Genomic DNA, 26,961 nt, shown 5'->3' on the forward strand with positions numbered 1-26,961 from the left:
AGGGAGGCACCCAGAACTGGTTTGAACAGTGGTCAGGAACCCCTGAACACAAAGACTTCAATGACATTTAGGGGTATAATTATGAGAGCTGAAGCTACTGAACTTTGGAGATGTGGATTGACCAAGTCTGAACAGGATTACACCTACTTCGTGGTCAAGGGAACCTCTGACAAGGAAGAAACAGCTGAAGAGACTGAAGGAAAGGACTGACCCTTGCTCTGTGTTCTGGGGCTGGCCTGCAGTTTGCTGCTTTAACCAAGGAGAGGCTAAAGGGACTTTGCTGTGTGCTGTGTCCCCCTGCTTGAAAGGAATTTGCTGTGTGCTGGGCCCAGAAGTAACTTATCCCCAAGGGCCCGAGGTGAGCTGGCTCCATGTTGCGGAATTTGAGGAACACCAGGATTTCCAGGAGAGTCTCAACGACGCTGTGTGCGTGTGCTTTTTGCAGCTTGAGTCCCTCATAAGAATTGCCCTGTGATCGTGGGCACCTGGAGTTCAAGTGAGTCTCAGCGACTCTGTGTGCATGTGCTTTTTGCAGCCTGACCCCTTCGTGAGGATTGTTCTGTGATCGTGTGCACTGGAGTCCAAGTGAGTCTCAGCGACGCTGTGTGCCTGGGCTTTTTGCAGCCTGAGTCCTTCGTGAGGATTGCCCTGTTATCGTGCACACCAGGAGTCCAAGTGAGTCTCAGCGACTCTGTATGCGTGTGCTTCATGTAGCCTGAGACCTTTGTAATGATTGCCATGTAATTGTGTACCCGGCGTTCAAGTGAGTCTCAGCGATGCTGTGTGCGTGTGCTTCGTGCAGCCTGAGACCTTCGTGAGGAGTGCCCTGTGATTGTGCACAACCGAAGCTCAAGTTAGCCTCAGCGATGTTCTGTGCATGTGCCCTGTTGCGGCCTGAGGCCTTCTTAGCACCAGTGGCCAGGACCGGCAGCCCCAGAGGAGCTGAGCCGCCGGCCCGACCACACTGTTGCCAGAGCGGTACCTCAAACCAACTCTGTTGAGGGAGGGCCTGAGTTCCACTGCCCGGAATCCACAAAGTTGCATCGGAGGCCCAAGTTGCGGGAAGAGGAGAGGATAGCAAAGTCGCACCCCCTAGGTAACGTGTGTCGCTACCTGGGGTGAGGTTCGGGCTCAGAGAGAGATGCTGTCAACCTCTTGCAGTCCTGCTGCGTGAGCCCCTGCTTTGGCTCATATTGCGGCCCGTACTTGCCAAGGAGTGGCAGAACTGGGGCCGGAATGCGGAGCTGCACCATGGTTTACACCATACTCGTGTTGGGGCATCTGTTGACGGAAGCCGACCGCGAGTCAGTATGAGTGGTGGAGAGACCACCTAAGGTGCTGTGATCTGTGCTGTAGTGTGTTAAGCATTGCATTATTTCTGCATTACAAACAACCTGATTGTCGTATTACTCATTGCATTATTTCTGCATTATGAACTACCTGATTAGTGTATTATGCATTGCAATATTTCTGCATTACGAACTGCCTGATTGCTGCATTACGCATTGCACTATTTTTGCATAACGAACTACCTGATTGTTGCATTGCGCCTTGCGTTAGGTTGCATAACAAACTACCTGACTGTTGCGTTACGCATTGCATTATTTTGGCATTACAAACTGCTTGATTGCTGCATAACGAACTGCATTATTTTTACATTGCAAAGTGCCTGATTCTTGCATTACGAACTGCATAGCATTGTTTTAGGCCTGCAGTGGATCATTTACAATTGCTCATTAATATCACCAGAACTTACAAGGGCTGTCTGGCCTGACAACCGGCCTGGAGGAATATTACAAATGTGCATAAGTTGGATTTTTATTGTGTGGTCTCATCCTATATCTTTGTATATAAATGTATGCTTGTTTTTATGAAACTTATGTGGAGTCTATTTGTGGCGTCATCATTGGGTTACTGAGAGCATGGTTGCAAATACGTTACACACTTGCCTTGAAGATAAGCCTGGCTGCTGGTGTCAAGCTTCTGAGGGAATGAGCAGGGGCTTTCTGAAAAGGTGTCCTTCCTTTCCCTGACGTGGAAGCAAGGGTCCCTACTTGGCCTAAGGTACCTAACTCAGCCAACTAGCGACCCCCAGGTTTAACAATAACCTAGTAGCCCTACTTCAAAAGTGTGGAAATTGACCTTGGACCTTGCTTTCTAACTAGGTGACTTATTTAGAGTTACTGGACAGATTGCTTTGCCACAAAAGTGGTCGCGCACAATAGACAGGTGTGATAATAGAGACTTATTATACACCAACCTATTCAAACATATTTGGATTACAATGGTCATGATAATAATACAAACACGAGTGAATGCAAATAGTATTAGAGTGAAAATAATGAAAATCCTAATTACTTACTCATACACTAAAAAAGATCTATCCTTATACTGTTGTTTGATCTCTAGAGCTATGTATAGCTGCACTGCATACCTTGCTTTGACCCTTAAGACTTGGCTGCTGGCCTATTAGTGGGAATGTCCTTGAACAGCATGGTTTCCAGATGCGTCCTAGCTGTCACTATTTAAGATAAAGTGATTGTGCCTGGATTTGTTTCTTTTTTGTTACTGACTGCATTGCACAGAGGAATGGTGCTTAGCAATCTATTACTGAGCGAAAGTGCTTGCCAACCCTTTGCTCAGAGAGAGGAGATCATCCTGGGTCTGGTCACATTGTAAGTGGTTTCTAAGTATGGCCAGTCTGCTGGACACGCATGTATGGTAGCTCTACGGTAAAGTCTGTAGTGAATAGCTCACATTATAGTAAAAATACAAGACATAGAAACAGTTATTTTTTAGAAAATACAGCATAGTATGAGAATATCCACAGAAACTTAATGCAAATCATTTCACCCAAATGGCTTATTACGTAAGGGACAGATAGTTAGGGTATTTAGTAAGTATTTGCCCTTCTTACCAGGACGCTGCCTAGTACACACATCAACAACTCAGTTTCAACAATTGTAGACTGACCATCAATTCAACAACTAGAAACCAATGAGGTTTCGGGTAAACCAAAATACTTGAGGGGGAAACTTAAAATCTAAGGCAGCCAACTTCTCATCAGGCATTTTGTGTAAGAATGTCAATGTTGCTGCTTTTAAGCCAGAATATCACATTGAATAGAGGTCAAGTGAACGAGCAACCTGCAAGACCAACATTTGTTACAATTAAATCAAAAAGTACTATCTTGATTCACTATTCCATAATTTATAACTGTAAAAGCTTTGAAATAATACCCAGAAAGGAATTAACCATAATCCTAAGCAACTAACATTATAGTTTTTACGGAGTTCCACCCACGGTGGAATAAAATGCACATCACACTGTTTGTGCTACAATTTAGTGCCACTAGCAAAAGCAGCACTGAAAAATCAGCATGAATGAAACCATACCGTGTGCAAAAGCACATGGCCATTCAAGATGATTTTGCTGGTGCTTGAGTTGAAAATCTACTTGAGAGGCAGCAAATATAATCGAGAAGGAGCCCTTTGACCACAACCTTTTACACCAGCCAAGAACCACCGACATTAGAAAACGGCTCTGGAAGATGCCAAACACACTTGTGTTCACATTTCTGAAGTCTTGCTGGAAAGAATTCCACCAAATGGAGATTGGCAGAATTTGGCCAGAACTTAGCATTATAAGAGTAACATGGAGTCGCCAAATTCCACCTATTCTGAGGGCAGAACGAAGCATTCTGCCCACCCTACTAATATTATAATCACAATTAATATCAATTTAATACAATTTCTGACGAACATCGTATAACCTTAATAATTTGAGGGACAATCAAATGGAATGAGGACTTTGATTCCGAACTATCAATTCTGACTGATTAAGAGTTTATAGCATTAAGACTATAGCAAATTGTTCACTATGATCGATCATTTCTGGAGTGGCTCGATGTTTGGAATTCAGTGTTAAACTTGGCTTTAAACTTCATCACCACTTATTTCGGCAGCAATTTTACTATTGTAAGACCACAGCCTTCACCACACTTATATTGTCCATTCCATCATTCTAAAAATAAGACAGCAAAGGTATTTCTTCAACACCATCTGAAGAAAACACATTTAACACAACACAATCTTTTTTTATTAAAAATGAAATTGCCCAATGTAGCTGGTCAATAAAGGAAATACAGATGATATATGAAGAAACAACCCAGACCAAACTTATCGGGGCATTCGAATCAAATATTATCAAATCATTTTTGTCACTGATCTGTCATTGAACCAATGCACACAAAATATTAAATGATTATTTTATACCAAAAGAGATTTGGTAAAATCATACTAACAACTTTTATGCAAATGCTGTTATCACCTCACATCTGATGTTGAACTTAACACAACATTAGATATATTTCAAAAAGAAATTGTGCTTCTGATCTAAAAAATGCCAATCTTCACATGCAGCAGGTCCAATCAACATACCCATCAACATATGAATTACCTTTATTGTATATAATTAATTAAAACCGATTGCAAAAATTCATATTTAAAAATCAGATTCCATAAAATCACATCCAATTTTTTTATATATATGTAAAGCTTAAGTTATTTTGAAAATTAGCAGGTAAAAGACAAACGACAGACCAGGGTCCAGCTCAACCAAAACACATGTACCATCAATAATTAACAATTGGTGCAAAACACTTCCCGCACCCGTCATCCAGGAGTACAAATCAGCTCACAATTTTCATAGAAAGATAGAAGGTGCACTCATGGACGGAATAGACTGCTGAGAACCCCAACGATGGAATGTATACAAGGCTAGTATAACTCTATTCGACAAGAGTAGCCGATTTTTGGAATTAAGTAACCCGGTAAAATGAAATTATAGATAACTTTCATAAATATGACAGATTTTGGACACATGAAGTTTTTTAATGTTTTTAATTGTTTTCTACTTAACTGTTTTTATTCGTTTTTATTACTCCCCAGCAATTGCCCATTAATGAATTGAACTGCTTTATAATTCAATTGTATTGATGATTTGTGTATATTTGTGTATTTGTATGTGTAGCATACTTTTATGATTTTAAAGTAATCGAATTAAGTATTTTTGACTCTGACTCTGACTCATGGAAAGTAGACGCATGAACAGTGAGTCCAAAAAATACTTCTTTTTATTCAATTAATATTTAAAAACCCTTCAGACAGCCAACACGTTTTGTTCCCAGTTGTGCCAAAAGGGAACTGCGTCAGGGCTTTTGAGTAATTGGCAAATAGTTGTTTGCCAGAAAGTAAAACAGCATGGGCAGCAAGGTCCCGAAGGGCGCAGTATGCAGAGTCAGATAATGGTTGAAGTCTTTTTAGTGGATGTATTGATCAACGCAAGAAAAGTATCATAGTGCACGAAGAACAGCGTCCTATAGAGTCGATCTCAAAGAAGGGCCTGATAGAAAGGAAGATATTCCTTTGGGATAATTTATGTATATATATATACACACACGTAACAACAGATCACTCTAAAAATCCTAATAACAAGGCGCAAAAAGGTGAACCTCACTGGGAATTAGTCATAAGTGCTACTCTCCAGACGGAAAGGCGATCCCCAGCATGGTAACCGGCAGGATATTTTTTTAATTGGCGATTAAAAATTAAAAGGGTAGGGGCGTGGCTTGTAGTCAATGAAGGTAATCCCTGAAATATGCATCATTATCCAATAATAAGTGGGCACAGACACCCGGCAAGGGTCTGATCGACAACCGAGCCAACTTCAGCAGAGTCGCAGACAACAACAGGAAAGGAACACAAAGGCCGCTCCAGGGAAAACATCATGGCACTAGCCAGCCCATTGTGAACGCGCCCGGCCAGCCTCTACAGCTGAGCACCTCAACTGCAGGGCTCTCGCACTCCTGACCCGGCTGTGGACGGGCGCCTGAAACGAGAGGCGGGCTTGCACTAAATCCCCGAAGAGGAATTGCGAAGGAGCCAGTGCCTTGTTGACGGGTCAACACGACATTGAGTCCAAGGTGTGGTGGGCATGTCGAGGCCTGAAGTGGTGCACACACACATGGGACTGACCTGGATCTTTCCCTGGAGGGGAGAAGGTCAGTGGCATCACCAAATAGCTCTGGTGCCCAGATGAAATAGGCACAAAGAATAATGAATTACCTGCTGGGCCATGGACGAGGCAGGTAACAGTCCCCGTTTTCGGTGGGCCAGCCAGAGGCCTAGACAAAATCACCTACGCAGCAAAGAGACTGCCCGCAGGCCCTGCCACAGCAGTGGGCGCCATGAGGGAGATACCAACAGAAGACACCAATCACAGTCCCAGTTGATAGCCTGAGCCATCCATATTGACATTTAAGGTACAGGCAGATGGGGGCCATCAGGGGAGCAGGATTGATAGCAGGGCCCCACAGACTGTGATCAGAAATAAGAGGCGAGAGAAAACTAGGGCTGGCCCGCCCCCCCCTTGAAGGGTAACAGACCTTAGTGCTGCCACATCGCATTGGTTTCTGATGGAAGGGGGCACAGAAAAGAACAAAATGGCAACAATCTGAGGGAGAGAGGCCGTTCCTTTGGCTCCCGCGCCCCCAAATGGGTGGTTCTAGGCATCAACTTGGAGGTGAGAAATGAGGCAGCATGACGAGAGACAACTGCACATGGCCAGAGGAAGAGAAGAGGCTGGCTTCAGTCATTGAAATACCCAGAGTGGGGTGGAAGAAACAGCCACTGTGTGGCTCACTGTGAGGACTTAAGCCGTGATGGCGCAGATAAGACACTGAGCATTTACTCACTGAACTTGAACAAGGCTGCCTGAAGCCGGGAGAGAACAGAAACATTGGTCCACCCCAAGAATTCAGGACAAAGTCAGACCAACCAAAAAGACAAGTACTATGTGACAGAGGGCCGGGAAGGGATCACAGCGGGAGCTCCGGCACTGGTTGAAGAAGAGGAGCAAATCCTGGCTCCTCCCTAAGACACATCATGAGAGCCATCAGAGACACCCTAGAACATATACACTTGACTCAGTAACTGAAGAAGTACACCTCCTCAGGGCGAACTTTCAGAAACTAGCAGGCGAAATGTCAACAGCCGAGGCAAGCATTGGGAGCCTAAAATCCAAAAGAAAACACCTAGAGGAACAAGTAACTGCACTAAAGAAACAAGTAAAATGAAATTATGGCACACCTGGAAGATCAAGACGGTAGAACATGCCACAACAAAATCCGGGTGATTGGGTTTCCGGAGGGAAAGGAGGTCCAGTAAACTGACCTTTTCTTGGAAGACTTGATCCTTCACACCCTCAAACCAAAACCTTTGTCCACCTTCTTCTCGGTGGAGAGAGCAGAGAACATCGGGCCCTTGGGCCTCGACCTTGTCTAGGGGCTCCCTCCACACAATTATAGCCTTGTCCTGAACTTCAGGGACAGAGGTGCTATCTTACAGGCAGTAAAGGATGCAAGGTGATCTTCATTACGAAAATGCCATCATCTGATTTTTTCCAGACTTTACACATCAGGCCCAACGCCAAAGGTGAACCTTCAACGCAGTGAAATGAAGCTGTTCCCATCCAAACTCAAGGTGATAGCAGAGGAAAATCGTACTTCTTCACGATGCCTGTAGAAGCATGGGAATGGCTGGAAGGTTGAAGGACAGCCAAGGACAGACAACCGCCACGACTGAGCAAGATCCAAAGAGGCGAGGACCTGCCTCACCGCCCGGCCGATCCCACCAGATACAGGAACCAGATTAGTGACTCTGAGGTGGAGATACAGACTAATGCAACTTTTCTCTGGGGTTGGGGCTGTATGGGTTGAGAGATGTGAAGAAGGATAACTTTGGGGTGCAGCAAGATCTCTGCTACTCAGATCCTCACCTAAGACTAGAGATTATACCCCAGAAGAATTTAAACTGCTGCGACGCTTGTGGCTAAGTGCTCGCTTTCAGAGACATAGGGGAAGTGTTCTATCTCTCTTAAGTACCATTCATGACGATGCTGGTGACAAGTCCGATACCCCTCCTGAGTTGTTATGATAACACAGTTTGGGCAACAGGCAATCTGCATGTTGGGGAGGTTGGTAGTGTTCATAACTCACAAAGCAGGGAGAGGGGTAAGGGAATTGTTAGTTTTTGTTGTAAAGTTAGCCATTGTAGCTCATAACAGAAATAGGCTAAACTCAGTGCAGGTACTCACTAGGTCCAATAGGGAAGGGGAACGAGACACAGTCGCAAATTGGTGCTTCCAAAATGCAACGGTAAACTAATAACCATCGTGTGTGGACTTAGAATGTAAATGGTCAGGGGAATAAAATTAAATGAACAATGATCCTACAGCATATTAAACGCCACACCCCAGACGTGGTGTTGCTTCAGGAGACACACCTGAAAGGGAACTAGTACATAGCCCTAGATCACTTTGATTACAAACTGTTGGACCACTAGGAGTACTCGACCAGAGGCCCGTGGAGTGGGCAACTTAATACATAATCCGCTGCCCATTATAGTTGACAAAATCTGGCATTACATCGCAGAGTGTTGTGTGGCAGTCTCAGGCAGATGGGAGAGGCGTCCCCAGGCGTTTTGCTCGTTCTCTATACCGCCGAGATTGCATACAATAATTTTTCCTAAAATTAGTGCGTTGCTGATGAGACTCCTCATTAGTACTCTTTTGGCTGGGGGCGACGCTAATGCGTAATAAATCCAGACTTAGACCGCTTGAAAGCAATGGGGGACAGGCTGGGGGAAAGACCGTCTTGGACTTTCAGACAGCAGTGGTTTTGGCGGACCTATGGCAGACCCACAACCTGCATGAAAAACAATCTACATACTACTCGGCATGACACAGCTCATTTGAAAGGATAGACTACTTCCTCACACACCATGACCGGGTCGGGAGCTTTTCACGGGTGATGCATATGGCTTGGGGCATATCTGACCACTCTCCAGTGAGCATTCTCCTAAACAGGCCACAGCACAATTTAGCAGTATACCCCAGAATAGACCCATGGTTCATAGGGGACCCCGATTTGAGAGACAAATAATAGGAGGGAGCTGACCTATATTTTAAAGAAAATGAAGGATCAGTAGCATCCCACAAGACACCCTCGGAGGCCTTTAAGAGGGCAGGCACAGGCGTTGATGGGGGAAGAAAAAAGAAGACGCGTACAGGCTCCTGACCCTTGAGCAGGAGATACAGATACTTGAACGAGATATGATGGATGGTGGGTGTGCAGAGCTGAGACGCAAATTAACACTACGCCAGCACAGAGCTGTGTGCCCTAGCGGACAATGCAGCGCCGTTGAATGCTCTGGCCACACAGCACCGAATATATGAGTTAGGGCACAAAGCATCTAAACTGCTGGCCTGGCTGGATAAAAGAAACAAATAAAGGTTGTGGGTGGCGAACGTAGTGGACAAAACCTCCGTACTCCAGACAATGAGTGCGGGAATGGCCGAGGCCTTTGCCTCTTATTAGGAAGCGGTACAAAAGGGGGTGATGAAAATTATTAGGAAGGGCTGTAGCCTCCAATTAGCACAAGATCCGACAGCGATTGTGAAGAACTGCTCGCTGACTTCTCACTCGAGACATTATCTGCAGATGCAAGTGACACCTTAGAAGAGGATCTCTCAGAAGAGGAACTTACCAGCACCTTGGGGTCATTGAAGTCAGGGAAAGCAGGGGGCCTAAATGGGCTCCCAATTGAGCTATTTAAGGGCTTATTAACTAGAGTCGCAAAGCCTTTGCTGAAAATATTTGAAAACACAAGAGAAGTAGGTTCACTGCCGATAGAACAGTGTACGGCCACAATTAACATAACATAACATGAGTATTTGTAAAGCGCACGTTCACCACTACGGGCCTCTTGGCGCTGAAATAACAGATGTTAGTTGTTACCCAACTCAATGGTACTCATTTTATCGACCCCAAATGGATGAAAGGCTGAGTGGACCCGCCGGGATTTGAACCTGTGACCATGAGGTCGAACACAGGCCCCTGCAGTCCACTGAGCCACCAGACAATTGTAGTAATACATAAGTCAAGTGAACCCCCAGAAAGTTGCATTTCATATAGGCCGATCTCACTTCTTAACATGGAAGCGAAGGTGCTGGAGAAGCCCCTTGCAGACAGGTTGCTGCAGGTAATAGCCCCTATATTCCTGTGGGAAAAGTCGGCTTTATGCCACATAGGAGCACGTGCAATAACCTACGGTGGCTCTTCGGAGAACTCCACCTGACGAAAGCCCTCTCCCCTCAACGGACAGCGCTAATGGCTTTAGATGCCTCAATGGCCTTTGGTAGTATAGAGTGGCCCTACTTGTTTGCTGTGCATTCCTATCTGGGCTTTGACCAAAAATTCTGCATCTGGGTAAGGCGGCTCTACAAAGGCCCAATGGTTGGGGTGAGGGTCAATGGAGCGCTATTGAGAAGCTTTCCCCTTCGTAGGGGCACCAGACATGGTTGGCCCCTGTTGTCACTCCTCTTTGCTTTGGCATTGGAGCCTCTGGTACATTGGATTAAACCTGATCCTATGATCTGGGGCATCTCGGCGAAGGGGGATGTTAAGAACATATCTCTTTATATACCGATGATACTCTCTTGTACCTCTTGAGACCCTATTATTCCATAGCAAGGTTCCCTCAATTTTTTTAGCTATTCAGGAGCTACTCCGGCTATACTATTAATTAGAGACAATCAGTGGTGTTCGTTTTGTCTGGCCCTCCCCCGAGGCTCCCGGCAAGGTGTGCTGCCCTGATAGTGGTAGAAGGCTACAAATATTTGGGCATCCATGTAACACGCAATTCACAAATATTTCTTCAGCGGAACCTCTTCCCCCAGCTGCGCAGATTTAGTGCAGACGTGAAACTTTGGCGCACAGTGGCGCTGTCTCTAATGAGCAGAGCAGCTCTATATAAAATGATGATGCTACCGCTCCTCTTGTGTATACTGCAGAATACTCCACACATGGACCCTCCATCCTTTTTTAAGCAAGTCACCCAGGACCTTTGTACGCTGCTGTGGCAGGGAGGTGCACCTCGGATTGGCCTACTGAAATTAAAAAGGGGGGTCTATAAATGGGTCCTAGCGGTCCATGACATTAAAGTATATTTTTGGGCATCGCAACTGCTAGTAATTAATGATTGGTGTTATGCAGACAAGGAAGAGCCAGTCTATTCAGTAGGTAGAAGTACGGATGCTGAATAGGAACTATCAGCCACTTCTCTACATGTGAAGGGCTAACAAGGACTGGCTAGCTCACACAGCGACAGTGATTCAGTGTTGGACGGAGGCAAGTAGATACTTGGAATGGCAGAGACTGCTGACAGGCATGACGCTCCTTTGGTCCGGGGACAGACGAAAAGAGGTGACAGCTTTGATGGAGTTTCAGTGATGGCAGAATATTGGCATTGACCATTTGGGCGATTTGTGGAAGGATGTGGCGCCCATACCCTTTGACCTACTACAATATGAATATGACTTGCCACCCTATCAGGGATTCTTGTATATGAGACCTATGCACTCTCTGATAGACACCGCCATTCCAGATTACTCCCCCTTAGAGGACAGATTGGTCATTGACCCAATTCCGACCAAGGGAATGTCAACAATATATCAGAAAATAATGAATAACGCACCTGACCCCAGACCGATCTTTGAGGTGCCTGGATGGATGATCTAGGCAACATGGACTATGAGGATTGGGTGAAGGTCCAACAGAGCCACGGGGAAATTGCGATTCAAGCACGTTTTAGGCTAGTACAGCTCAGGATCCTACATCGCTCATATTGCCCCACACCCCTACATAGATGGGGAAAATACAGATGTCACAATGCGCAAGAGGCTGTCAACAAGAGGGCTGTTCTTTCCACAATATATGGGAATTCCCAGTAATCAAGTCATTCTGGCAAGGTGAGACAGCAGTAATATCAAGGGTAGTGGGGAGATATGTGTCGATGGAAGCCAGATGGCTCCTGTTGATGATCAAAGGTGAGTGAGACAGGCCCTGGTACAGTAAACTCTGGCTGGCACTGTCGGCAGGTGTTGCAAAGTGCAATATAGCGTGGCTCTGGTGGGGGCGTCCATCCCACCATCAGTGGCAGTGGGAAAGGGATCTAGATTGGTGCCAAAGAACAGAGGAACTAGTATACAAAAGTGAAAAAAGATATGGTCACCCTGGCGGAGTTACAGGGGTTTTTAGAGGGGTCCGAAGCATCCCAGCACATGGTTCAGTGCACTAGACATTGTAGGGGAATATGTAAGTTATGATCCTTCAGAATACAAGATAGATGAGTATAAGACAAGATGTTAATTGTTTCAAATGTGACTGTGATGATATGTTTCCGCCAGAAAGTATAATTGTTTTAAATTTTACCTGTGATATGCTTGTGCTTATATTTGGCTTTATAGTGACTAATCAGCTGGTTCAATAAAAATGTTTATAAAAAAAATAATTGAAAGGCTGATAAAGTCTTCTTGATTTAATTGCTCTTGGCTTGTATACTTCTTTACTCTCAATAGGCCAGGCAGGTTCCCAGTGCATGTACGTTTTCCATTTTATTTTGTACCGTATTTAGAAACGTCACTAATTTGCAGTTCAACTGAGGGTCATCAGAATTGAAGCATGCTATCACAGTTTGCCGTTGTATGAGAATCCCCCGGGCATTAAATTCAGGTTTAAGTAGCCATGCCCTTTCTTGCTTTAGGTGCAGACAAGTATAAATCAAATGAGCCATGTCCCGTTTCTACACAGACGACAATCAGATGTAGTTTGCCCCTCTGCCATCGAGGGAAGTACAGGATGAATGGCAGTTTTCCTAGTATGTGTTTGAGGAATTTTTATTTTATGCACCGAGGGTACCCCAAGCTGAAACAGGATTGTAAGCAGAGTGTTTGGTAGCTACCGATGGTCATTTAGCCATGGTTCCATTTTGCAAAGGTGGCTTTGTTGTCTATTAGCGACAGGGTCTTGATTGTTTTGCCTACTATTTTTTTGGAAAGTGCATGCTAGGTTGTAATGGCTCAGAGTTCGGAGAACTCTGTAGGTACGAGACTGCTTTTTAGATAGTTCCTGGCTGGCCTATGTGAGCTAAGCTGTAATTCCTTCCATAATAAATGGTTTAAGGAGTTCTCAGAGGCATCCCTTACTTGTGCCAACTAGTTAGGTAAGCTCCCTGCCTTGCTAGCTGTTGATTTATGAGTCCGAATTCCACTCAGATCTGGTCCGGCGTTGCGTAAGTTGGCATATTGAAAATGATACTGTAAGCTCTGATGATGGTGCTGTCTAGAGTTTTAGAATCTCTCCCTCTCAGAGCAATGCTTCCATACGAGATAATTGGTAAGACTGTTGCTTGGACAACCTGAAGTAAGGAAGAGAGTCTAGGACCTGTCAGCTTGGTTTTCAGTTGTTTTAGAGTTGTTGCTAAACCAAGGCCTTTTCTTCTGATTGATTCGAGTTGGTTAATAAATTGACCACTGTTATCAATGTTTCTGCATAGATATTTATCATTTTTAACATTCTGAAGTTAAACATTTCCCATATGCCAAGCATAAGAACCCTTTAAAGATCTTTTTATGGACATAGTTTTTGTTTTGTCGATATTTACTTTCAGGTAATTTTGTTGAGCGTAGCTCTCTAATGCATTCTGGAGGTGCTGCAGCCCTACTTTTGTGTGGCTAATCAGGCCCACATCATCCACGTAGAGTATGCTGGACAAGGCCTTACCTTCTATCTTTGGTGTGTGTGCATTGGATAGGTTAAAGGGTTGTGTCAGATCTGCTACATATAGTTTGAAAAGGGTTGGTGCGAGCACACAACCCTGTTTGAGTCTGTTAGTTGGATCTGAACCCAGGTGCTAGTTTGTAGTTGTCTTATCATTTCCAGGAGATAGCTCAGGATATTCCAACCTGCCTATTTCTTCCACAACCTTGCCTGATCTATGTTATCAAATGCATCTTATAAAATCTATAAAGCAAAAGTATAAGGACTGGTCTGTAACCGTTTCCTTATCAATAAGGAGTGACATTAAGATGTCAGTAGTTGTGCTAGTTGCTTTACAGAATCCTGTCTGGTTGTATGTAATAACACCATGATCTTTGGCCCCACTCTTGTGGTTCTGCTAGTAGAGTACCAGCAACATACTTTGCTTGTATATCAATCAAGGTGATGAGTCGATAGTTTTTCAGAGAGGTTTTGTCGCCTGCTTTGTGGATTGGTGAAATGACTGAGCCTTTCCATGAGGCTCATTAACCTGATTTGAAAGAAGAGTGGATCTAACATGTCTGCCCAAAATATTGCATCCTGTGTGAAGAGGACTAGTGGAACTCCCTTTGATCCTGGTGCTCCCTCTTTTTTCCCCTTGGATATTTGTTGTTAAATTCATTCAAAAGTCAAATTGACTTAGCTACCTCCAGATGTTGTTGGGGGCTCCCCTGGGTATTTTTATTCTACTGTTTGCTATTTACGGTGGGCCAAGACATTGTGGATGAATGTAGGTTCCCAGACGGAGGGTTAAAGTGCGATTCCAGATACTGAGCCCACCTCTCCTCAGGGATATGTGCTGCCACTCAACTGTGAAAAAAAGGCACACTACTTTATTCACAAGGACCAAAAGTGCTTGCTATTATTAGCTTTGGAATCATGAAGCAGTCTAGCCCAAAGCTTTTCTTCTCCGGATCTCTTTATTTCCAATCTGACTTTTTTCAACTTTAATCTGTGCTGGCATAAGGAAAGGGTTAAAATAGAGTCTTAAGGAATATATTGCAATTGTCTAAGGGCCTTGTTGACTGCTTTTTTCGATTTCGTTAGCAGGTGCTGTTGTGCTCTGGATATCCTTTCTGTTTTGCACACTTGCGCAGTTATTCTCTGCTTAATATTTGTGGAATAGGTGTTTGATAGCCTTATGAGGAAGTCTTCCCATTCATTGGGCGAGATATGTTTTTGTTCAGTGCAATTTAATAAGAGAAGCTTTGTTGCCTCCAGAAATTTCTATGTATGTGCTAGTGAAAGCTTTGTTCTTTTGAGGTTAATTGTGTAACTAGAACTGCATCCCCCAGGTATAGATTCAAAAGGAGGAGCATTGGCCTGGAGAAGTACTTCTTGCGGTCAATGGTCACTGACTGCTTTGTCTCCTAGGTTAAATGAACTCACGTAATGAAAGGAAACAGGGAAAGAGAGACCAGAGTTTAGTCAAGTGTCGTTTCTGTAGCCTCAGTAGAGAGTAACGCTGCTGGTGGAGAATCATCTACAAACTTCCTATTTAAAATTCGAAAGTTGATGTGTTCTAAGTCCTCCAACAGGCCCTTAGAGATTTTACTTGGTCTGCCACAAGAACTCTTCATCTGGTCAGGAATATGCCATGCAGATGACTGGGCCAAGATCTCTTCTGAAGTCGAAAAGCCCAAAAGATGGAGATTGAAATCTCCTGAGAGGATACAATTGGAAGTGTCATGTTCCACCATAGTTTCAGAAAGGTGTTCCAGCAGGTTCTTGATATCCCTGGTTTTATGTTTCGGGTTTATATAGGTATTGAAGATTATTACTTCCTCTTTTTTTTATTCAATGTAAAGAGAAGTTTTAATTGTCTTGATGGACTGGAAAGCTGAGGGTATTTCCATGGCACTGACTGTTCCTGTAACCAAAAGGAGATTGCTAACCCCCTGAAAGTCACAAACATTTTGCTTTCCTAATTGCTAATGTATGGAATCCAGTGAAGTCCTTAAGATGGTATGGTTCAGATGCCCATGTTTCCTTCAAAAGCACTAGGTCATATGATGTTATAAATGATAGAAACTCTGGGTCCATTATTTTGCTTTTAAGGCCTGTGATATTCCAAGAGCAAAGGCAAAAGATGGTTTTGGTATGCCTGACCCTTCCGTCCTGAATAGCTGTTAGTCATTAGGTAAAGTCATCAATGGTTCTAACAACCTGTTGGCTGACCCGAGGTACAAGTTGTTGGCAAGATAATTGCCTAGGGTAAACTGAACTGTCAGTGACTCCCTGTTCCCTGGCCGGTGAATGGCTATGTGCTCTCTGTAAGACTGAGTGGGTAGTACCTCAAATATTACTTACTGTTGACTAATAAGGAAAGGAGGTATCTTGCTTTGTGGAACTTTGAAATTGTTATTCCCCAAGACTTAAATGTTTCACTTTCACTCAGCACCATTATGTCTAAGAGAGATCATCTCCACGTAGCTTTAGTAACTTCTCTTCCTGGATGTATATACGACCTAATAAACTCTATTGCAAGCATGTCTGATGGTTTTGTGTCCTTTAGAGCTGGGATTGTTGCAAATCGATAAAGAATGTTGCCTCTGTTTAAGGTATCACAGATCCCCTTGGACTTAAATTCTGTACTGAAGAGAAGAGCGCTAAGCTCTGGCTTCTGGCTAGAAAATGCTTCCAGTTGATATACCTGGTTTTACCTGATCTCATAATGATTTGCAGGTCGCTGGGAATTAGATCTGTTAAAAATCTGTTCCAACTTTTCTCAGCCGCCCCCCTGCTCCTCCGAAGTTACAGTCATAGTTAATTGAGTGGGTCAGTTGTTGTGTTACTGGGTTCCTTCTCCTTCTCAAGCGTTGTTAGTTACTCGCAGCTAAAGCTTGTTTTTTTCTCTCGTTCTCCTTCCTAGGCCTTTAACGTCTTCAAAGCTGCCTCTATATGGCAATCTTCGGTCTGGCCTACAAAATCTGGGCTGGCCCGATCAAGACTAAGAGTGAGGCTGTTTAGATTGCAAGGATCCTGTATGGGGCCAAACACCGCCTTGATATTCCTTGATTCACCTTGATTTGCTGGTCAAGGGGGCGATTTGGGGGGTGAGGAATGCAGGTTCCACTTTGAGCTACTCAGATGCGTGGCTCCCTGGGTGGAGGGGCAGGAAAGGTTGCAGGGCCTGGCAAGGGGTGAAGGTGAAGGTCCAGTAGAATGGGGGACCAGAGGGAAGAGGCACAATGTCACATCCCCACAGCTCAATGCAGCTCAATGCAGCTGTGTCCCCCTGCCTTCACCTTTGGCCACTTCACCACTCTTAACCGTCTTGCCGCAGGTTGGTATGCCTCACCAGCACAGGCCTCTGATTTTCCGGCTCCTCTGCTTAGCTTGATATCCAGGTACAGGAAGTGGTCTCACTGAGCAAACCAGTGCTGGACACGCAGTGGGGCAACCTCAGCTGGAATCTGCCCCAGTTCCTTTTGAATTGGGCCTGTAATAAGGTTGCTTTTCAGCTTAAAATGCAGTGGGCCACAACCTAGAAGGGACTCCAGAATTACGCCGGAATTATGGTCGCCAGCCAGCACAGCCCAGTTGGATAGGATGAGTGGGGCCCCCTGGTGACCCACCTAACCGTGCTGCCTCCACAGGTCACCATGGGCAGCTCTCAGCAGACGCTGACTATCGATGGCCACACTCATGGTCACAAAGTTGATTTCAGACCTGGGGGGTCCAAGAGTCAAAGCCAGCGTTGGAGCCTTCTTCAGGTTTTGGGCACTGATACGCAGTCTGCTCACCGGCTCCTCAGCTCGTCGTCAGTCAGTCAGCTCGCCCCTACACCTCTGTAGAGCATACCCATCAATGTAGTAAAGTCTCATACCACATTGTGGAGTTGATTACAATGTCAAATATTTACACAAGTACTACAAATTGGGACGATTCCATCATCATGAAAGGGAATAAAGATTCATCCGATTAACATAAAAATTAAAAAAAAGGTCTAAAATCCATCATCTGATAGCCCATCTTGACTATTAAGGCAAGATAATTAGATAATATTTGTTACACTATATGTATGTTAAACTGAGCACAATATAATATAATTTAATCATTCTGTATTCCGATCGGGTTACTCCCTTACAGGCAATATCATTGCCATCAAATTACAGGTTAACAAAGGAAAAAAGACAAATCTCCGCTTGTAGGTTTGATACATTGAATAGAGCACAGCTTTCAATAAAGTTAATCGCAGGACACTGTGGGACAAACTACTCAAATAAAGAACTGACCATAAGTTTCTACATTGTTGATAGTACTACACCCCAAAATGTGACTGGAAATATAACTGACCAGTAACAAGTCACTCTCTTCGAAGATGTCGACATTGAGTGGTTTCAAGGAGAGCTGCATGTTGGCGCCCCTTCATTTTTCTCAATACATCTCAGATTTGCCATTTATCTAGACTCTTCGACAGGACTGCTGCCAAAACTAGCCGTGCAGTTATTTACCTATGTGGATGAAATAGGCATCTTCTCATTAACACCAACAGGCCTTCAAGTCCATCTCTCAGAAATGAACAATTATTAACGTAAAAACAATCTAACAGTGAATCTCAGGAAAACCAAAGTGAATTCTTTTGGTAGAGCCCCCAGAAAGGAGCAACAGCTCATACCACATTGTGGAGTTGATTACAATGTCAAATATTTACACAAGTATTATACGTTGGGAAGATTCCATCATCATGAAAGGGAATAAAGATTCATCAGATTAACATAAAAAGGCAAAAGAAAGGTCTAAAATCCATCGTCTGATAGCCCTTCTTAACTATTAAGGCAAGATACTTAGATAATATTTGTTACACTATATGTATGTTCAACTGAGCACAATATAATATAATTTAATCATTCTGTATTCCGATCGGGTTACTCCCTTACAGGCAATATCATTGCCATCAATTTACAAGTTGACAAAGGAAAAAAGACAAATCTCCGCTTGTAGGTTTGATACATTGAATAGAGCACAGCTTTCAATAAAGTTAATCGCAGGACACTGTGGGACAAACTACTCAAATAAAGATTTGACCATAAGTTTCTACATTGTTGATAGTACTACACCCCAAAATGTGACTGGAAATATAACTGACCAGTAACAAGTCACTCTCTTCGAAGATGTCGACATTGAGTGGTTTCAAGGAGAGCTGCATGTTGGCGCCCCTTCATTTTTCTCAATACATCTCAGATTTGCCATTTATCTAGACTCTTCGACAGGACTGCTGCCAAAACTAGCCGTGCAGTTATTTACCTATGTGGATGAAATAGGCATCTTCTCATTAACACCAACAGGGCTTCAAGTCCATCTCTCAGAAATAAACAATTATAAACGTGAAAATGATCTAACAGTGAATCTCAGGAAGACCAAAGTGAATTCTTTTGGTAGAGCCTCCAGAAAGGAGCAACAGCTCATACCACATTGTGGAGTTGATTACAATGTCAAATATTTACACAAGTACTACAAGTTGGGAAGATTCCATCATCATGAAAGGGAATAAAGATTCATCAGATTAACATAAAAAGGCAAAAAAAAAAGGTCTAAAATCCATCATCTGGTAGCCCATCTTGACTATTAAGACAAGATAATTAGATAATATTTGTTACACTATATGTATGTTCAACTGAGCACAATATAATATAATTTAATCATTCTGTATTCCGATCGGGTTACTCCCTTACAGGCAATATCATTGCCATCAAATTACAGGTTGACAAAGGAAAAAAGACAAATCTCCGCTTGTAGGTTTGATACATTGAATAGAGCACAGCTTTCAATAAAGTTAATCGCAGGACACTGTGGGACAAACTACTCAAATAAAGATTTGACCATAAGTTTCTACATTTTTAATAGTACTCCTCCCCAAAACGTGACTGGAAATATAACTGACCAGTAACAAGCCACTCTCTTCGAAGATGTCGACATTGAATGGTTTCAAGCAGAGCAGCATGTTGGCGCCCCTTCATTTTTCTCTATACATCGCAGATTTGTCATGTATCTAGACTTACGACAGGACTGCTGCCAAAACTAGCCGTGCAGATATTTACCTATGTGGATGAAGTAGTCATCTTCTCATTAACACCAACAGGCCTTCAAGTCCATCTCTCAGAAATGAACAATTATAAACGTGAAAATGATCTAACAGTGAATCTCAGGAAAACCAACGTGAATTCTTTTGGTAGAGCCTCCAGAAAGGAGCAACAGCTGGACAATGAATAGATAAAGTCAATTAATATGATTACCCGAAGCTAACCAATGAGGATAAACTCTCATGGGTTGACAACGTTTTAAGAAAAGTAACTGACACATCATCAGAAAATCAAAAAAGAGATCATCAAATATATATGATGTTCCTGCTATTTAACAATTGATCACTACAAATAAACTTCACTCATGTGCGCCTCATTAGCTATCGATATGATAAAGGTAAGTGATATTGCTAAGATGTAAATTAATTAAATAAGATTATTATTGAATTTATGATTTACAACCCCACATAGCACATTACAGTTGGAATTTTCTTTAACCTCTTCAACAACCTTACAAAACGCCAAAGCAGGAATTTTAAACCAGGTCTTTGGTGGCAGAGCGAAAGCTAGTCCTTTAAAATGGATAATTTCCGAAAAACTAAGAGCAAATGTTGGAATCAATACAGATCTGAGCCGAACACGCATTGAAAAAATTCTTATTGAAAAAAATTAACCTCTGCAAGGCTCGCTGATAAATATGACACGCACTAAGTGGAAATGTACTTAATAGGAAACCTTGGAGAATCAATTATCGTATCAATGATCTACACTACAGAACCATAACATTCAGACCTAATAACTGAATTTTATTTAAGGGCCAACAGAATACTTGAATTCCAAGGTAGATGCTGCCTGCAAAATTAAGTGCTTAGGGGCAGATTTACAAGCCCCTTGCGCCTCTTTTACGCCGCCGTTGCATCACTTGTGTGACGCTGCGGAGGCGCAAAAGATATGCTATGCTTCGAGGTATTTACAAGGTGACGCATCTGGGAGATGCGTCACGTTGTAAAGCCCTGCGCCAGAAGTTGTCGTTCCTGCGCAGGGGGGGTGGGCGTACCTGTGCAGGAACGCCTTCCAAAAGTGGCTGAGTGAAATCTACAAGATTTCACTCAGTCACTTTTGAGCCGATGCTGCGTCAAAAACCTGCATCTGCTTGAAGCAGGCGTAAGGATTGACGCAGCATTGCAAAGATAGGGCCCCCCAGAGCATTGCTGGAGCTGCTTCGCACTTGCGACACAACTCCAGAAATGCGCCGTCTTTACGGCACAGATGCGTCACGCATCTGGGCCGTTTTTGCACCATGGTGCGCCGCATTGTAAATGAGGCGCATCCATGGTGGCGGAACCGTGGGGCACAATAGCTGGTACATCCCTGCTGATAGGTAGGGATGCACAAGTTATTGTAAATCCGTCCCTTACTATTCAGGTTAGTGTAGATTCCGCTAGGTCATTTGGAAGTATCTTGGAATGTGCAAGTTCTAGCCTCAGAAGGATGCAGGCTCTATGGTTTCAAAAATGAAACCATTGACCATATTATCTATTTATGCCATTAACCACTGGTTCGAAAGAGTAGTATCTGCAGACATCATTTATTGAAGCAAACATTAGGCCAGTGAAGAAACCAATCAAGTATTGCTTTTCTGCAAAAAACAATAGCTTTCTCCTTTAACAGTGCCAGGATTGTTAAGTTTGTTGTTGTCCCCATCCCCTGTCTGAATCCAATTTGAAAGCTGGGAATTAGGTTATTGTTTTCCACCCATTCTTGAATCTGCTCCAAAAGACATGAGGCATAGACTTTTGCTTCCACGTCTATTAAAGAGATCAACCTATAGTTCCCCGGATTTCTTCTGTCTCCTTTTTTGTAGATCGGGTGGACGATGTTTCCTTTCCACAATGTTGGCATTTGGCCTTGGGTGAAAACTTGATTGAACAATACTGTTAGGTGTTTGGACCAAAAGTCCTCATTAAATTTGAATACTGCGGTAGGGAGACCATTTGGTCCTTGGGCACCCTCTGGTTTAAGCTTTTGTATAAAACATTTTATGCGGTTGCAGGGAATCGGTGTGGGTTGTTCGTTGACCTCTATTTTACTGTCCAGGTCTTTGGGCTTTATTTCACTACCCTGGGAACCTGGTACGTTGCTTAGGTCAGCTTCTTTTGTTTTTCCTTGGGACTTGTCATGTGAGTGAGGTTCCTTTCTTAAATAAAGGTTCCTAACGTGGTCTTCCCATCCGCCGCCACCAATTCTGGGGTCCTGTGACATTGCTTCTCCTTTATTTAGGTTGTTAATGATGCCCCAGAAGTACCCAGAATTTAGTTTTTTGCTTGCAAAAAGGAGTCTTGCCCACATAGATTCTTTATACTTGACCTTTGCGGTTCACAGCATTTTTCGGTAATTTTTTTGCAGGCTCCTGATGTTGTTATGTTTTGATTTAATTCCCTGTTTTTTGTTTCTCAACTCCGTCCATAACTCCCGGGCTATTTTTCTCTTTTCTTCTCTTAAGTCGCGGGTATACCAGGGTTCTCTTAGCACTTTTGTGCCTTTTTGTGGTGCTGGAGGGGCGGAGAGCTTGTGAATCAAGGCCTCTACCAGGTTTTCCCAGTTTTTTTTACATATTCTCTGTCTTTTTGGTGACCGAGTTTTGTCATGATTTTACTTGCTTATTGCCTGGATATCTTTCGTTTTGCCGCCCCTCCATCTTATTTTTCGCAGGTTAAATTTCTCAGGTTGTTGCGACAAGGAGGTTATTTTTTCAGACCGAGTTACTGCAATGTTTATTCGTATGGTTTAGGGAAAGTGGTAGCTTTCTGTACGCTGGACTATAGTGTAGTCCTCGATGGTATGTGTTAGCTGTCACTTATTATTGTAAAGTCAATGGTTGACATAATTTTACCACTCATGTAGGTTGGTACTGGTGTCGAGTTGCCTTTTTTTTATGGTTTTTAAAATTACTAGTCCCAGTGTTTCTAATTTGCTCGGTGAGACTAATTTATACCCTTCTCGTGGACAATTTTTCTGGTTAGGACCGGTCTTACCGTCTGTCAGACTCTTACAATCTTACCTTTCTAAAGAAACTTGTATATACATATATATAAATATAGATGTATATGCTTCACCTTTAAGTTGCACGGGAACAGAGATGCTTAGTTTCCAAATCCCACCTGCCAATATTCCAGAGGTCAATTTAAACTGAACCACTAGTCTATTTCCATGGGGGGAAGGGGAAATTGGATAAAAAAACAACAGAGAAAAGACTGGTCCGGGTGACGTCCTCTAACTCCTGGTCTGTCCCGCAGACTGGTTCTTAGATGAGGAAATCTAGAAATGGAATTTCACAGTTAAACATTTACTCCTGACTTTCTTCCTAACCTTTAGGACTCTAGGACTTTCACCTACCCTTTTCTCCCAGAGCCTGTGCCTCTCTTCTATTTCTTTCTTGATGTCTTTTTAAGTATTACTATTGCCCTCTTGTGTATTTGTTTTGTCTGCAAAAGAACATATATCTTTTAATTTCTACAACCTTGCTTTCAGTGGATCTCTTTTCCTAATTATTATTCTGTCCCTACTTACTTCACTACTAAGTCTTCCTACTCTCATCTATGATGTTCAGTTGTTGGGTTCTTCTCTATATTCGGGTTTTCTCTTGCCTAATTCTAAAATACAAAACTTCTGTTAGACTCCTATCTCTGACTTTTACACTAATGTTATTTTCTTGCTCTCTCCCTACTTACTTGCATCTCTTGGCTGTGTCTCTTTACTGCCTTATGCCTTGCAATTGTTTTTTCAATGAAATCGTTAAGCCAATTTATTCTTATTGACCTCTTTTCTTTCTTTTCAGATTTGATAACTCCTTTTGCTTCAGGCGAGTTTTCTACAAGGTAAGCATTTCTCTATTTGCTCCTTAGTTCGATGAACAAATATTAGTTGTACTCTAAAACTGTAATTATTCACTTAGCTTGTATATCCCTATGCTCTTCCACCAACTCTCTCTCTCTAGGTATGGTTTCGCCGACCGTCAGCTTCTTCAAGAATTTCTGCTGTCAGACGCTTCCTCAGGTTCGTGTCCGTGAATCTTCGAAATTCCGCTTTTCTCTCCTACTCAGACTCACTAATCCTTATTAAGAACTGCCTTATTTAATTATCGCTGAATTATAACTTTTTACTTTAACTAGACTCCTCTCATCACGAAGGCTGCTTCTCGGGTTGAAAACTCGGTGAAGTGCGCACTTCCGACGTTGCTTGCGCATCACCAAGATTCTCCGCAGCTTGGATTAAAAGACTAGACCGCTCCTTTGGTTTTTGGCTCAGCAGCCATCTTGGTATGCCGATTCCGAACTAGTTCAGTGCAGGAGCCAATCTCAGGTATCCTTTCCTTCTCAAGTCTCTACGCTACACCAGTTGTCGCTAATCGTGCTGAGGTCCTGACACCGTCACACGTTAAATTGGAGTTGAAGTCCCCTGATATTATCAGTGGGCATTGATTATTTGATTTTCGTAAGGCTTTGATAAGTTCAGTAAGTGTGATAATTTTTTCGTTTTTGGCTGATTGGTCAGGTTGAATGTAAACGTTTATTATGAGAAGTTGCTGCTGGGGCTTTATGGTGATTTTTATTACTTGATCCCAACTCAGCCCCACGTCCTGTTCCTCCGTTTGCCAGTCAAGTTTCAGTGACACATACGTAGATAGCCCTCCACGTGGGTGCCCATAGTTAGACAATCTCTCTGCTAATATGTGATGTTCGCTGAATCCCGGAATTGCAGGATAAGTGAAGTTCCAAGTCTCTTGTAAGAGAATGATGTCGTAATTTTGAAAGAAGGATTGAGTTTCGTGGTTCTGATCTGTACAGCTGAATCCATGTATGTTCCATGAGCACATATTGGTTTTTGCCAGGTGGCTTTTGTCCGAATGATGGTCCTGGTTGTTTTTATTTGATGATAAATTTGTGTCTGTTCAAGGTACTCTTTTGGCTTAGTACCATTGGGATCCACGACCAGTCCTGAATGAACCTAAGGGGCCCTCCTTTGTGTATCTGATTTGTTTGGTTGTCCGTTGTTCCAAGATTTTTTTCCTGGGATGTCGCTCGGGCTCCGCGGAGGCACGATATTAGCTTGATAATGTATTGGTATTTGAATGTTTTTTATGTGTGCTGTTTTTTAATTGTTTTTTACTTTACATCCAGCTTTTATTTGTTGTTATTTATATGTGTGACTCCCTTGGCTGCTAAACCTTGTCTTCTAGAACGCTAAGCCATCTTTTGGCTATTTGGGGTAATTCGAGCTTTGACCACCATAACGTTTTTCCACATAAGGTATCCATGCTAAATAGCTATAATTTTATCGAACATACTCTGGATTCCTCCAGAGGGGACTGAGAAAATATTTAAAAGTAGCTAGGTTTTGGGTTTTTAGAGAAAAATAGGAATATAGCTCTACGCAAACAAGTGTTCGTTTTTTTCTCCTGAAAATGGCATCAACAAAAGGCTTACTGTGCTAAAGTCAAAGTTTTCTTATTTTTCATGAACATGCAGAGCTGAATAAAAAAAAACTATTTTTGCACCACCGTTTTGACATTTTTGAAAGAGGTAGCTCAGTTTCCTAATTTTTGTGCTTTCAACCAGCTTCCAGTTTGTGGTGGAAACAGGAGAAACCCCAATGAGTACTCCCGGAAAGCTATATATATCTGAAAGGTAGTTAGAATTATGAGTTTAGCAAGGGGTAATTCTTTTAGATTTCTCAAGGTTTTCCCAAAGAAATTAACTTTTGAAATCAGAAAGTATTGAAAGTGATTTGCACCCTTGTTTAGTCGGTACATCAGGAAACCTAGCAAACCTGCACATTTGTGGACACAATTTCACCCAGGGGAATCCAGAGTAGGGTGACCAGCATGACTCTCACACGTTTTCTTACCCAGAAGCACTTGCAAACCTAAAAGTTTGGCAAAAAAAACATATTTTCCTCACATTTCTGTGATGAAAGGTTCTAGTATCTGTGGGAAACCACAGACTTCCTTCCACCTAACATAGGGCAACTTCTCCCAACAAAAATTGTGCCTCACATGTGGGAGAGCTAGTGGCCATGACATGAAAGCCACCAAAATGCGAAATTGACACATTACATTTAACTACTCAAAACTGACCAGTTTTTTGCAAATTGGGTAGCTGTGGATTTTGGGCCCTAGCTTAGCCAGCACTGAAGGAAACACAGCAAACCTGCACATTTATGAAAACTAAACAACTCAGAGAGCCAAGATGTTCATTACTGGCTTGGCTCTACCTAAGTAATTTTACCCAGAGGCCCTTGTAAACCTCAAACTTTGGTGAAGAAACACACCTTTCTTACACATTTCTGTGATGGAAAGTTCTAGAATTTATGACGAGCCGCAGTTTTCTACCACCATGAATTACCATATGTCTACCAAAAAGAACGGTACCCACATGTGTGAGTGGTCCAAGAGACCACAATATGAAAGGCACTGAAGTGCTACAATGATAGATAAGAAATAGGGGTAGCTGCAGTATTTTGGGTTTTGCTGTGCAATTATCCATTGCAACTTGCAATCCACAAACATTTTTTTAAATTAGACAACCAGATGTTTCTTGAGTGGCGTGCTCACATGGAACTCCTAGGTTTTTTTTACCACAATGCCTTGCAAACCTCGAACTTTGCCTTAAATCCCATACCTTCCTTATATTTCTGTGATGGAAGCTTCCGGAATATGCAGGAATCCAAACAATTGCTGCCACCTAGCACTCAGTCCTGATTGCGTTGTAAGCAGGATTGTTTTTGTGCAGGAGGTGACACCTTCCTGCACAATAACTATCCTCGGAGGAATTGTCTTCTTTCTATGTGTGCTGCAGAATGAAGCACATATAGATAGAGGACAAGACGAGGAGAAATAACATTTTTCTCCTTGTTATGCCTCACCTGGGGAGGTGTAGCATTTTGACGCATTTCCAGATCTTCCATTTAGGGTAAATCTAGTTATTCTCCAAAATCCATGGTTGGATGGTCTTGGGAACAACCATGCTCCACCCAACGAACACCTCCCTGGGGCAGAGAAACAGAATGTTGCGATTTGTACTGCATTACGCTAAATTTATCAAGCCATGCGGGGCCACAGAAGGTGGCCTTTGCATGGCTTGATAAATTGGAGTTATTTGGCCCTTGCATCTCCTTGAGTGGCGTAAGGGCGAAACAACTCAATGATAAATATGTGTG

This window comes from Lissotriton vulgaris, chromosome 4_1 (assembly GCF_964263255.1).
Source record: "Lissotriton vulgaris chromosome 4_1, aLisVul1.2, whole genome shotgun sequence".
Taxonomy (NCBI): domain Eukaryota; kingdom Metazoa; phylum Chordata; class Amphibia; order Caudata; family Salamandridae; genus Lissotriton; species Lissotriton vulgaris.